The 15,347-nt window shown below is 33.3% G+C and overlaps 1 long non-coding RNA gene across 1 annotated transcript; it reads left to right on the top strand.

The window, feature by feature from the left end:
* The first annotated feature begins 8,257 nt into the window (after positions 1-8,257).
* LOC147397264 (uncharacterized) lies at positions 8,258-11,531 on the top strand. Its single transcript, XR_015181199.1, has 2 exons — positions 8,258-9,675; positions 11,093-11,531. It is a non-coding gene; the product is annotated as an uncharacterized LOC147397264 (long non-coding RNA).
* The last annotated feature ends 3,816 nt before the right edge of the window (positions 11,532-15,347 follow it).

Below are 15,347 nucleotides of genomic sequence, written 5' to 3'. Positions count from 1 at the left end.
TTGGCGCCAAAACCTAATAAATACCGAAATATGGCGGGTATGGTTTAAAGAACTGGATCGTGGGTCGACTCGGCATGTGCGGATTCCGATTTGGATCGGACGAGTCACTTTCAAACAAATCGATTTAAATCCAAATTAATTGATTTTAATGGGCTTTGAAAAAGAGACCTTCATTGCCGCACCAACTTGTACTAAGAGCATCCCTATTCATGTGATATCAGAGAGGAATTTATTATACATATTGGGGTGGTCATAGTAAAAAATTGGTGTGGCAATATAAGCTCTCTTTTGAAAATATGTACTTCTCATCAAAACTGAGTTAGAAGCTGCTACTAAATAAGAGAACTTCTATCGCACTCCAACTTTTGCTAAGAGCACTCCAATATATTGCGTTTTTTCTTGGCGTTTGGGGCGCAATTTTGCTAGACTTGCAAATTGCACCGAATCCAGTTGGGATGGACAATAGGTACTCACTCCATGTTTGGGTTTCATGATTTTTCTAAAGGCTCTACGGGCCCAACCTGTTTGACCCAATTACGATATGGGCTAGATTCGATTAGTCAAAGGCCTTCCCCAGCCCATTTACACCACTAGTACTACGGACTATGGACATATCAAATTTAATAGAATAGGGATTTTCTAATGCCCTGTCTGACATATGGTCCCATCACATAACTGTAGATCATTTGCCTTGGGATACGTACAATCATAAATATTTTTCTTGTGTATCTTAAGGCAAATGATCTACGGTTATGTGATTGGGATGTATGTCAGAGGGGGGCGTCAGATTGTCATGACTCAATTTAATATTATTAGAAGGTGGCATGTATAAGCCCACATTAACCAACATAATATTAAAAAAATTGAAAATTAACCAACATTATTATATTATTGTATCATGGATTGAATTTTTCTTGATTTTGGACTAAAATGATCCTTGATTATATTAAGTTATCCAGAATTCCTTGGGGCCATCCTAAAAGGTCTAGTCGTACCTCGATTAAACCAATTGCACAAAAGACATTCTAAGGGAGATCATGGCGGTGGGTTGTTGTGGTAGTCCTCCCCGAGATTAGTTGTGGTGCGTGCAAGCTGGTCTAGACATTCGATTAGCAAAAAAAAAAAAGACATTCTAAGACAATGGTGCGTGTGACCGTGAGATTAGTCTCAAGCAAAGGGTGGGGATACCTACAATAAGAAAAAAAAAAAACTATATATTAAATTTAAATGTAAAAATGGGCCATTTGTTATACTCAAATTTTGTATCGAACCACTTCTTCTACAATTTCTCTTATTATAATGGTAAATAAATTATAAGATTGGATTAGATTTGGTTGAATCAAGAAATATGACACAAAATCTTGAGTATCTAAATACAAATTGAGGGGTTGAAAATTATCTTCGAGATAAATAACATCGGGAAATATATTGTTGAGATACTCATAAAAATCTCAATCGTTAGATTTTGTTTTTACAAGATCAAGATCTTGTATCATTTATCAAGTCAACGAAATTGACCAGCATAAGATTAGGAAAACATTCAGATGCCCTAAAGAGAGACAAACATTTTTCAATATACAATGAGAAGATCACCTTGATAAAAAAATCAGTTTATTCTAAAACTTTTAATCCCACCAAGATTAATTTACAAATAGTTGATGGTCCATAATTTTTGAATTTATCAATACGGGTTAGAAGTTTCATAATGAACTGATTTTATATGAGAATAATTTTCGCATATAAAAATTATTAATTTTGTAATTAAGACGATGTATTAAAAAATATTTGGCACAATATTTGACTCTCTTTACAGTTTGTGACCTCTCCGTAACTTGTCGAATAAACACGTGTTAAACTTGTTAAATTGGTTAAAACAGATTATACCAAGTGCCCTACACGTGCCCAAAGACTTGACCAACCGTCCAACTGATTGATGGGGACCATTGATTTTGACAGGCCCCAAAATCACGGCCACAGTTAATCATCAATCGTTCAACACTAACTAACCTATCTTTACCCTAGTGTACAATGATCATTTTGATTTTTAATTATTTTTTTTAGTCTAAAAGTTGGGCAGTGTTTGATAACTCGTTTGGAAAGTGTTTCTCAAAAGGGCTTTTGGAATTCAAAGTAGTGTCTAATATCAAACCTAAGAATGCTTCCAACGTTTCTAGGTTATTAAGTTTTCGACAAAACTTGAACTTATGTATTTTTTTAGATGATAATGACTTTAATTTAAGTTAATTCTAATTTATATAAATTTATGATAAAAAAGATTCTGCCTATCTCCAAGGTAGTAAAATTTGTGCCAACAATACCACAAACCAAGGATCAAAACCCCACCATCACCTACTAACACCTGTATTATAATTTTTGAAATGAGGTGCTTCCGTAGAATCCACTGTCATCCCAAATGAAGCCTTGGATGCTCAAGAAGAAGTCTAGAAAATAATTATTGGAAGAATGTCTTTCAAATAAAGTAGAAAACTAAATAAAGTAGGTTAGGTGTTGGTCACCACTCAATTTTGATAGATGGGAGACCAACAAGGACTAGACTTTTACCCAATTTGGGCATTGTAGACATGTACCACTAACCTATATGTATAATATGAAATTATTTTGAGTAGCACCAGGTAGATGAGTCCTATGCTAGCCGTCTTTTAAAAAAAAATAATGATAAAATGATTTGAAAAAACATAACGCGATCTATGATAAATTTGGGTATCTAACTCAAAATCAATTGACAATCAGTAGAGGGGCCCAGGGAGCTTATAAGAAGAGAGACAAGACAATGAGTGTCCGATGTGGGACTAATCTCAACACGTCCCTGCACGTGTGGACTAGACTGAACCAAAGCACATTGAAGAAAGAAAGGGCCACTTTGATATCATGATAATTTTGATGGTCCAATTCAAAATCAAACGGCAAGGAGTGGAGAGGCCCAAGAACCTATAAGAAGAGAGAGAGAAGGCTATGAGTGTCCGATGTGGCACAAAACTCAATAGTGCTTGATTGATGTGGCAAGTGCACATAATCGTGGACTTTTTCCTTGTGTATCCCAAAGAAAAAGATTTATGATTTTGTGCACTTGCCACATCAACCGAATACGATTTTTTTAATCAGATTATAAGAACTCTTTTAAAAATTACTAACATCAAAAATATTTTCAAATTTAGAATCTAAATATAATACTTGATTTAAATAAAATGATTTGTTTGATGCAATGGTTGTTGGGATTGGATTTTAAGTAATAAGACTTTGACAACAATTTCATTGAAGTAAACTTCAAATTTTTGTTGGCATGAGAATTGAAGATGGAGTCATCATAGCAACCCAAGTAAGCATCAATCAACATGGGTGGTCTTGATAAACAACATCATTGTGGCAAAAGTGGTAACGTCAAATGAATCACTACTACAAGACATAGAGGAGGTCATAAGCGTCTATATCTTAAAATCAATTTTTAACAAGTGAAGGATTGTGATTCTAAACCTTTTAGGTGGCAATTGTACCATTAAAAATTTTTGAGTTAGAGTGGTTCTAGCAATTGTAACTTTGGGGAGTCCTCTGTTCAACCTGTACATTGAAGGTGGCACGGTAAATATGTGTGTGTGAGAGTTAGGGTTGAGGCTTATATGAATGATTGTTGAGATAACGTTTTTAAGGAACGATAGATTTTTTGAAAAATTTATAATTATGCATCTATAAAATTACATTTTCTAGAGAAAATCAATTTTCACCAAGTTTTCCTATGCAAAGTTAGAAGTTTTCCAATGTAAATTTGTGCTCTGTGTTAAGAGGATGAAGGGTTCTTATTTATTTGAGAAAAGAGCCTTGTTGAAGTGACCTCTCATATCACACATCTTGATGTGAAAGTGTGTAGGAACTATAGATATTTTTGACTCATATTTAGATAAAAAACATCTAAGGTTCCCAACACTTTCATGTCAAGATGTGTGATAAGAGGTACAATCTCAAGGTCACTTCAGCATTATTCTTGAGAAAATTTATAATATGCCCAACAAAATGATCTATTAGAAAAGAATAATGATGAATGCACATAGTCTTGGTATGTGATTGGATACACGACTGACATGGTAAGAGCACAGAACCGCACATCTTTCCCATGTGTATCTCGATGAAAATGATCTATGATTCTGTGCCCTTGCCACGTCAGTCTCATACCTAACCGCGTGCATTCATCACAACTCATTAGAAAAGGACTTTTCTAGTCTCAACCTAAGGTTGAGGCTGTACATCAAACAAATGGTTGAGATACAAGGCAAAACATAGATTTCCCAAAGACACTAATCTTTTAGGGATTAGTACAATTTTCTAGGATGTCCATCTTAACAAGTTATCATCATTCTTATAAACTCAACGATTACATAATTAGGAGGACTTTTTATATGTTTAGGCTAAATAGGCAGCCTAGAAATCAACCCTTCTTAAGAAAATAATCCATATTCTTACTTTTCAATAACCATGGTTGACTTCGTTAATTTTTTAAGGACACGTATCATGTAATAGCAGGGGTGGCGTATCAATGCTGCAAACTACGGGTCTCTATCAAAGTTTTTTTATTTTTTATGTTACTCTTTTATATCATATTTTCACATTGACTTTCATCACCATTGAAAAAAATAATAATAATAAATAAGTACCATATGATTCCTCATTCATGAACCGTTGATCACATCAGTGGATCACTGTTCCAATACCATTGTATACTCCCTTCCTGTACTCTATGTATTATATAGCTTCAATAGTACAGTATCATTCCTACGTTCTATAAAGACCAATAATGGGATAAAGGAGATGATAATGTTCAAGACCCGAATTAATTAGTAGGAGTTGCCATTTTTATTCCATCAGAGTAGTTATGAGTGCATTTCAATGACTAGTGTTTCTAGCAATCAATAATTATCCATTTGATGTGAAATGCAAACATACAAGTCTTGTTTTCACATAAATAATCTCTAAAAAATATTTACTATTTTACCTTAAGGATATTATTGTCATTATGCAATGATAATATTGTTATTGATGGTTATATTTTATTTTTATATTAAAAAACAAAATGCTGAGGAAAGAAATTTGAATTATACAAGAGATTTATTAATGGGATTGGTACAAATTCGTCAACTACATCTTTAGGTTATAGAAAGTTGTTTCATTACAATAATTACATGACCATTATCCTTAAAATAATGATATTCTGATGTTCCCCTTCTAACATACGCACCCCTGATGTGGCACGAGTTAGAATCATAGATCTTTTCATCGGGATACACAATTACACATATTTATGAGGATGTGCAATTGTGTACCTCGAGGAAAAATGTGTACCTCGAGGAAAAAGATTCATGGCTCTAACCCATGCCATGTAGAGAGGGCATGCCATGTCAATCAGGAAGCATAGGGAGAGGGGGGTAGCGAGAGGGGAGAGGGGGGAGGGGGGATATGTTAGAGAGGACATCAGAAAATCATAACTCTTATCCTTATAATCCATGGTGGCCCCTAGGCCCATGTTCTCTCTCTCCTTCTCTAAACAGAGAAGATATCATAACTAGAAAAAAAATTCTCTTGACTTGTAAATTTTCACTTAATCTGTACTCGACTAATAAGGTAAGGGTACGAAATCATTGATATTTTTCCTTGTGGATCCCAAAATAAAAGATATATGATTTTGTGCCCTTGTCACGTCAATCACATACAAATCAAGCGAAAATTTTTGAGTGAGGAAATCACAGTTCAAAAAATACTCCCAAATAAGTTAATTGACTCCATAAATTAAATAATATCATTGATACTCCCCTCAATTAAGGGATTAAAAATATTTGCTTTTTGTTTAGATAAACTCTACTTTAAACCCAAACGATATTTTAGATCGAGATATATGATCCAACTTTGAGATACATGTTGGATTGGCCTTGGGACACACATTGAACCAATCCTAAAGACACATTATTAGGCAAAATCTATTGAAGTCAAGTATATTTAATACAAATTTATGCCCATACACTAAGCAATATCAAACTTATGAAAACATACTAGTCTAAATCGGTTTAAAAAAAAAAAAAAATACTAGCAATATCACTAAGCAAATAATGGATGCTAGTAAAGAGGGAAAGCGTGTCTCGAACAATTCGAAGAGCGTTGGCTTGAAGCTTGAATTTATTGGGGTCCAGCATCACCATCAATGTCTTATCCCAAAATTTGTGATAATGTTGTTCCATCACTCGACTAATCTAAATTAATTTCTAATGCACTCCAACTCAAAATATCATATCACGGGATTAGATCTTGATTGTATCATGCACCTAATAATTTATTAAGACTTCATTATCTAAACCCCACATTACACCCAATTATTTAAAAATAAATAAATCAAAAGCTTCTCATGTATCACTCCTAACATCAAATTGATGGTCCACAATGCGATGAGACAACATAAAATCCACACAAGTTTTTGTTTTTGTTTTTTGTGGTAAGAAAAAACACAAAATTAGGGTATTCCAATTTTTTCACAAAATGAGGATTAGTCCTGTCGATGATGTGGGGAGATTTCTCGGAATCAACAATGCCTAGAGATCTGTGCCATGAATTCAATTAGAAAATTTAACGATTGAAGGCCGAGGCAATCTCACAATATTACTTCAATTTTCTACTCAGTAGTAGATCTTGCCTGCCACTATCTATTAGTAAATTTTCATTTTTTTATTGGGATCCTTACTATTTAGCTTAATTACACCTTTATCTTAGTAATTCATATTCTATTGGGATTCTCACTATTCAAAGTTCAATCACACTTTCTTCCATGATTTTTAGAATCATGAGTGATCTTCTTCTACATTTTTATTATTTTTAGTTTTTAAATTCCAATCGCTCATTCTATTTTCGTCAACTATTTTTCATTTCTTGTGACTTATTTAGAATTTGCATCTGAACCTGGATGATGATACCATATTTATAATATATTATATCATATTAATTATTTTTTATTTAAAATATCAATTAAACTTGAGATTTTAAGGTGACACATGTATAATGAAAGATAAAATTATTATTATTTTTCACTCGAACATAATATCAGATTAAATTGATCAATCTAACAATCCTAAAATCAAACAATCGCAATCAATCTGGCATGCAAGACTAATTTTTACAAATATATTAATTATATTGCTTCTTCATAGATCCACCCAACTATTATAATCCAATCCACCTCAAAAATTAAAAAGCTAAAAACAAAAAGTAAAACTCCAATGAACATGGCCAGAGGAGTACCAATAGTTGGAAAGATAAAGACAAAGTTGTGGGTTAAATCAAATAGACAAAAGGGGTTGAATGGTGTCTGGCATGTCTGTGTGCTTAGAAAAAAGTTGGTCTAATTAGTCTTTGCCAGCTCTATTAGTCGGTAACCCACTATCTTATGTGGGCGCAGGGTCTTAACATGCGCACCCCACACCCCTCTTTCCCTACACCCAATCTCTTCTGTGTTGTAAGAGAGAGCACACTCTACAAGTAGAAATGTCTGCAAACAGTACTCCGACAATACGACCTCCCTCCGGGAAAAACGGGGTGTATGTCACTCACACGCTCCACTGGTGGGCCACTATCACATGCACGCATGTGGCCTAGGACTTTGAACCATTAATTTGGTTTTAATTTAACTTATAATTTTGAAATTAGGGTTTATGACAGGGGGGGGGGGGGGATTGGGTAAAGTAGTAAATGGATTCGATCAGATCCAAAATTCGATACTTATTGATCCGATAACTTTGGATTTGAGTTTAGATTAAGGATTTTGATTTTGATAAAAATCCGATTTGATAATTTATCGAATCAGTACTGATCTTAAATTAGTACTGATTCGATAAAATACCATACATGCAAAAATATATAAATTACATTATTAAATACAAGATTTCCATCTATATTTTTATCAAATAAAACTCGATCGATCGATAAATTTGACATGGGATCTCGAAAAAGATCCAATTGGATTTAGTTTTCAGACCATATATAGATTCAATGCATTAATAACACAAGATTTTGAAGGGAGATATCTTTTAAGGGAAAATCTGATGTGGGTCCCACTCTTGTATCCCATCAGGGCTACCAGTAACCGTTGGATGAGGTAGGATGGATCATAGCTGATTAATTTTTTTATTTTATTAAAATTTTTATTTTTGGGAGGTTAATGTTTAAAGGTGGTCAGCTTTTGAGTTGGTGGGGAAAAGTCGGGGCCTAATATTCTTCTCGGGATTGGGTTAAAAATCTTCTGAATTCTTCTATAAATACTTGTTCCTTCCCTAACTGTAAACCTACTTCTCCTCCATCTTTTTCTCTCTCTCTCTTCAGGTTTGTTAGGGTTGGATCCTGGGTTAGGAGAATCTAGTCCTCCTCGGTAGATCGATCTCTCTCTCAACAGATTTCTCTCCTCTTCTCCTTCGGCTCATCTCTCTCTCTCTCTCTCTAGCAACCCTAAGGCTACTTTTCTCTCAAAAACCCTTTTACGGTTGGATTATGGGTTACAAGAAGCTACTTCTTGAGAGGTCCCTCTCTCTCAACAAACCCTTTTAGGGTTGAATCGTGGCTGGGAGAATCCAATCCTTAAGAGGTCATAGCTGTATCTCTTCAACCCACTCTCTCTTAATCTCCCCCTTTCCTTCATCTCTCTCTCTCTCTCTCACACCCATTTTAGGGTTGGGTCATGGTTGGAAGAATACAATCCTTGGGAGAGGTCAGATCTGTCTTCTCTCTCTAAACCCACTTCTCTTTTAAACTCTCTCTCTCTCTCTCGCCCTTTCTAGGGTTGGGTCATGGTTGGAAGAATACAATCCTTGGGAGAGGTCAGATCTGTCTTCTCTCTCTCAACCCACTTCTCTTTTAAACTCTCTCTCTCTCTCTCTCTCTTAGAGTTAGATCATGGGTTGGGAGAATCAATTTTTGGAGTATCTACAAATGGTCCTCTTTGTATTCTTCCACAGCTTTCTTGAACTGCATGGTTCGTGGAATTGTTGAGTTTCACCAATGGTGAAGTGTTTTTAACTCTTTACTTTTGCGGTTCAATAAAGCTGTGGGAAACTACTGAGAGGGTCTGAACAACTCTGCAGTGAATCTCTAGAGTACTGTCTTCTCTTTATTAAATGTCACATTGAATTTAGTATTGATATTGCCATGTTTATTCTCCTTGGAATGTGTTATTAATAATTGGATTTAATTTTGATCCTTCAATCATTCTTGTTCTTAGCTTGCAATTTTACTTATTGGTTGATAGATATGAAAATCTTTCATGTTTTCTCTTTGAAATTCTACTAACAGATGTAATTAAGTTTTTGATGATGATGTTTGGTTTTTAGTTGTAATTACATAAGCTTCCCAAACAAGGCCTAACAGAAACAAGAGCACAGGTATTGTAGCATTGTATGATTGGTTTTAAAGAAAATATTTTGGCTTAGGAAATTTGACAAAAAAAAAAAAAAAAGAAACATTCGATTGTGTTTATATCTTGTGTTAATTCCTATTTACAGGAAGCTATATATTCTATGTTGAGAGCTCGAGTGTAGCCAAAGATTAGAAATTGAACTATTTCATTACCAGAAGAGAAGCTAGATCTCGGAGAAGGATGTCATGCTGGGTTGAAGATTCCTGCAAAGTTTAATTCAGGTGGCCAACAAATCTAAGAGATCGATCCATTAATCGTTCAATATTTCTCTTACAAGTCTAGTTTTTTTTTTTTTTTAAAGATGTTTCTTTTGTTTTGTTTTGTTTGTTTATTTTTATTTTTTGATGGGTTATTTTCTTTTGTTTGTTGATATGCTTTTGGATTCGGTTTTTGTTTTTTTTTTGTTAATTTATGTGGTCCATGTATAACCTTTAAGAAAAATGATATTTTTATCCATGGAAACTCAAAAGATCCTTTTATGTATTCATCGAAAAACTCATGGTCAATACAAAATGTGTGTGTGTGTTCTTCAAAATTGGTTCTACTGGTAGCCCAAGATAATTTTCTATTTTTTTCAACATTTACTAATTGATATTCAGGTCCTTAAACCATTCTCGATCACTAAAATTGTTTGGCATATTTAATAAAAAAAAACTATTTGACTAAACCATTGAAAATTAATCAATGCTTTTATGTTTCAATTTTAAATAGATACAATTATATGGTATATCATGGTTAATCGATCTTTCCATTTCCATGATTGATATGGTCTAGAGATCAATCCACTCATTAATCGATCTTTCCAGTTCATTTCTAAAATCTTATACCCTAAATTTCTGATGGTTTGACTATAACCTAAGTCTGATGTTCTCTATGAAAGAAAGATAGGATTATATTTAACATTATCAGTCTAATTCTATGTTTAATGGTTATATAGGAAGCTATCTATGGTGCAATATTCAAACTCATTTATAGAACACTCCCTCTTCTTTAATGTTCTCTCTTTCTTTCTTCTTCTTATTTTAATTGAATTTATATTAATGGTTGATGAAGAGTACTATTTTCTTGAATTGGTATAAACCATAAGATTTGGGAGCTCTATCCATCCATACTGTATGGATCAGTCATCATCATATTGTTTATATGCCTATTGTCAATAACGCACATTACTTGGGTACTAAAACTATATGGACAATTTCAAAAACACTTTCTGGAAATAATCTTTCAGTAGTATAAACCAAATGTTTACTAATGTAATAATGAATACCTTTATTTGTAATTGAATCATCACATACTGTATTATAAATGAAATAACAGTATACCACGGTCTTACCGAGCAAAAACTCCTAGCTATACTAAATCCACTAGATTGAGTGAAATGTGTCTGTATTGCTTGTGATGATAAATGGATGACCCTTTGATCTGTAAATTTAGAGCATTACGCCATACCGGTGAAAAAACAAACGAATTTCCAGTCATTTTAAACTTTAGTTCAGAGAACACCATGATCATTGCTATAATCTTTACAGCTAATATTATCTTACAAACATTGATTTTAATGAATTATATATCAAATGGGTTTCCTTGTTGCATGGACCACAGTGTTTGCTAATCTTTACGATGACTTTGACAATGCAGCTTTTGTGCAAGCAATTAAGATGAAGCTTACTGGTTAGGTGAATCCTTTATCAAAAGACAGAATATAAAACCCTATTTAGCCGGCAAAAGCAAACCCGCACTGAATGTTAGAAGAAAAAAGAACTTTGATGAACAAAGGTTAAGCTACCAAAGAAAAGATAGGGTTTTTTCATCTAGCCCACTTCTCTTTTTAGGGTAAGGACAGGTGACTTTTAAGGCCAATGCCTTCTAAATTAAGTGCTGGAAGCATTTCGTTTTGTCTAGTAAGCAGTAAGGTACTTTTGATATAATGTAGTAGCAGTATATGTATTTATGACAAAAGTGTACAAGATTCAAACTAAGAACCAGACCCACATGTATGGTTAATGAAAAAGTATGTTAAACTGATCATTTGTTGAATGCATATTAAAAAAAGAAAATTGGGATGAAAGTTGAACTTTGAAGTGTGTCTTAGTACAGACAAGTTTCATTGCACTTAGCTGGATCTCCAAACTGTCAATTGATGGACCACCCCTTTTTCAGCAAAAAAAAATAATTGCACCAATAAGATAATAATCTGGCCTTTAAACCAAATTTTTGTGAGACATGTTCTAACGATTTCTTCAAAACTATACTAACAATAATTGCGAATCTAGTTTAAAAAATGGGACAAGTGTGGGGCAGGATCAACTATATACTTGTATGATTTAGATACATCTGTGCTTATAAATGGCTTCCTTGCTGGATTCTTTAGCCATTTGAGGGGTCTTCATCAAGGTGATCTGTCATTGCCTTTCGATTCATATATAATAACCTTTTGTAGAGGGATACCCAAAGAAAATGATATCAGAACTTCCGTGGATTTAAAGCAAAGTGATACATAGATCTAATGGATGCTCCATTAAAATTATTAGTCATGTAAAATAAAATTTTCTAGATGCTTCAAAGTTGTTTTAAGGTTTTAAGAATAAGAATTAATTAATTAAAGTAGTTAGATCTACATTATTGATAAGGAGTTAGAAGGTTGTATGGGTTGTCAAATTTGTATGCAAGAAAAAATTAGATGAAGGGGGAACTGACATTAATAAACAGCTGCCCCTTGTAGATCACACTCACTTACTTTTCTATTGTTATTCTATATTCCAATGGCTTTACATCTTAGTTTTGTTTTTTTTTTTGAAATTATACTCTGCAAATAAGCAAAGATCCCATTTGGAGGTTGGGACCAGGTCCAAGGACCTAAATCTAGAGTCGGTATTAAAAAATTAAAGATATGGATGTGGCCCATCTTAGAAAATGAATGGCATTTTGTGTATGTGTGTGTGTGGGTGGTGTGGTGGTGGGTGTGTGTGTGTGTGTGTGTGTGTGTGGGGGGGGGGGGGGGGGGGGGTATCATGGAATATTGTAACTAAAAGCAAATATGCATGGCTTGTCAAATTATGGCTCGCCCTCGAATCAATCATGGACTGCCATAATTGAACACATTTTGGGTTGATATTTGAAAAAAAAAATTTGCTTACTAAAATCTATCTGAAATTGCATAGAATACCAGATCAACCAATTGCAAGATCCCATGTGTATCAAGGATATCTCCAATTTATAAAACTACCCACGTTAAGCTTCACGCATATTGGTCAATCAGGATTATGTATGTGAAATCTAGGATTAACTTTTCTGTGAGCAAAAAAATCTCTCAATAATATTTCATTGTATTTTGGATAGAAAAGCGGAATAATCTTATGTTTAGGAAAGGCAAAGAATCTTAATTTAGGAGAAACCTAAATAGTTGTTAGATTGATGTTGTGGTGGCTCTTCTTGAGAATATCAATAAAGGTTCTTAGAACTAGCTAAAGCAAGATGAGGATGATTGAGGATTGGGGGCAAGAAAGGGAGGTTAAAACATGTATGGCAAGGATACATCACATTTCCCTAGAATAAATTCCAACTGTTTGATTTTGTGGTTCAATGACCGGGGCAATTTCATTTTTTCCCTAAATCAACAGATCCCAACCCATATTTAAGTATCTCTTTGCCACTTAAGCTTCTTTGGCATATTTAAGTATCCCTTTTAAGGTGGCTTTGTTTGCATCGACATCCATTATTGACAAAATTATTATAGTGTTTCACCTCACTTTTGGAGGATTCTAAATTCTATAACTTATGGATTCTCTGTATAGGTGCAAGCAATATTGTACGTCATCTGCTTATTCATTGTCCTTTCTCTTGAGATATTTGGATATTTTTCTATCATTTATCTCTTAAGAATCCTTTCCTTGAGGGAAGATTTGATCTCCTCTGGAAAAAAAATAATTGAATCACTAGGTCTTCAAAAATAATGAGGGAACGAAGGAATCCGTTCTTCTAAGGATCAAAGTTCTTATAAATAAATGGGCTTCCATTATAGGTGAGTTCATGGGGACGAGTTTGATCATTTCATTTTTTTGGTGGGATCAAATTATCTTATCTAGCTAATATCTAAATCATATATAGCAAACTGATTATTTTATTTATTTTCCCTCTGAGGCCTAGTGGGTTCTTCTCTCACCTTATTTATCTTTTTATAGTTTTCCACCTTTGCTAATAATATTTCCTATTTCACAAATTTTTTTTTTTTTTTAAATGTATTCATTTACAATTGAGGATAGGAACCACGAAGAGAATATAGAGAACACGACAATCCAACTGGGGAATTTCAAGAATTGATGATTGGATAATCGGATTCTACATTACAAAAAAAACCCCTAGAAAACAATGGAAGAAACCTCTAGCTAGAAATAAATTCCAACTGATCAAATCTAATTTGTATCCTATTCTTTGTGAAAAGACGATCTAATGCATGTATCACTATGGACGTTATTACTATGTATTTGACACGGTCAAAGCAATCGAACAAATTGAGAAGAAAGTCATTGTCTTCCTTAGGATTTAATCGATTGATTCCACAAGGGAAACTAGATAAATGATTCTCTAAAAGAGATTGAAGTTTAAGTTATAGTTTGAATAGTCCAATATGCATCCCTCATATTTCTTAAAATAAACTTTAGATTGTTAATTTGGCACTAATTTGTATCACTAAAAAGGCAAATTATAACTACACTATAAATTTAATACTAACCTTGAAAACATTTAATAATGATATTCTAAAACAAATTCAGACTCAAAATATAGTAAAAATAAAAATAATAACCCAAAAAGTGTGTTTTGACCGTCGAAACAACCTTCTTGATCCTATAGCATTGTCCTTGCCGTAGTAATATAGTAAACTTTCTGAATTGGTATAATAATAGTCATTCTTGTTTAAGATGGCAAAATGGTTTCAAAACTCGGTTTAACGTCTCATCTTGTCAATGGAAGAGACCAAGTTGTCTTGGATGAGATAAAACAATTAAGTCGATTTACAATAATTTATTCATATATACATTTATATGAAAATAATTATAAATATTCTTGTAAAATAAGGTAGATTAGAAGATGTTTAATCATAAAATCATGTTTTATTTAAGTAATAAATATTTAAAATTAAAAATTATTATTATTATTTTAATCAAAATATACAAAATCCTAATTGACTCGGCCTAATTTTATTTTTATTGATACAGTCAAGATTTTCAGAATATCATCTGAATCATCTTGTTTATCTCGCGAGATGGTGTGAAGTTTGAGACGCTGTATAAATCCATCTCGTTGTTGAACGGATCTCGAACAACATTTTAAACCATGGATTGCAAGTTTTTCATTTAAAGTCAAGGTGTGCATTTAGCCTTTGGATCCATCTTTTGATCTTATCTTTTCATATCTTTTAGGGGATGTATCAATAATAATACCCTAATATGGAAAATACATCTTTCTATATATATATATATATATATATATATAGGGGATGGTTCAGCAGCCCTAAAGTTCGCCAAGTTTGGTGCCAAACATTTTTCAAAATATGGGTTAGAAGCTTTGGAATGAGCTGATTTTTTGTGAGGATGATCTCTATGATGAGGAGATCATTCTCACCAAAAATCAGCCTATTCTAAAACTTCTAACCCCATTAAAAGTGATTTACAAAAATTAGACGGTCCACGATTATTCAATCTGTAAACTAGGGTTAAAAGTTTCAAAATGAACTGATTTTTTGTGAGGATGATCTCTACGGTGTAGAGATCATCCTCACAAAAAATCAGCCTATTCCAAAACTTCTAACCCCATCAAAAGTGATTTACAAAAAATGTTTGGCACCAAGCTTGGCAAACTTTAGGGCTGCCGAACCACTCCCATATATATATAT

This window comes from Akebia trifoliata, chromosome 8 (genome assembly GCF_017979445.1).
Source record: "Akebia trifoliata isolate Shusen 1 chromosome 8, ASM1797944v1, whole genome shotgun sequence".
Taxonomy (NCBI): domain Eukaryota; kingdom Viridiplantae; phylum Streptophyta; class Magnoliopsida; order Ranunculales; family Lardizabalaceae; genus Akebia; species Akebia trifoliata.
This window is presented reverse-complemented; position numbering and strand designations above follow the sequence as displayed.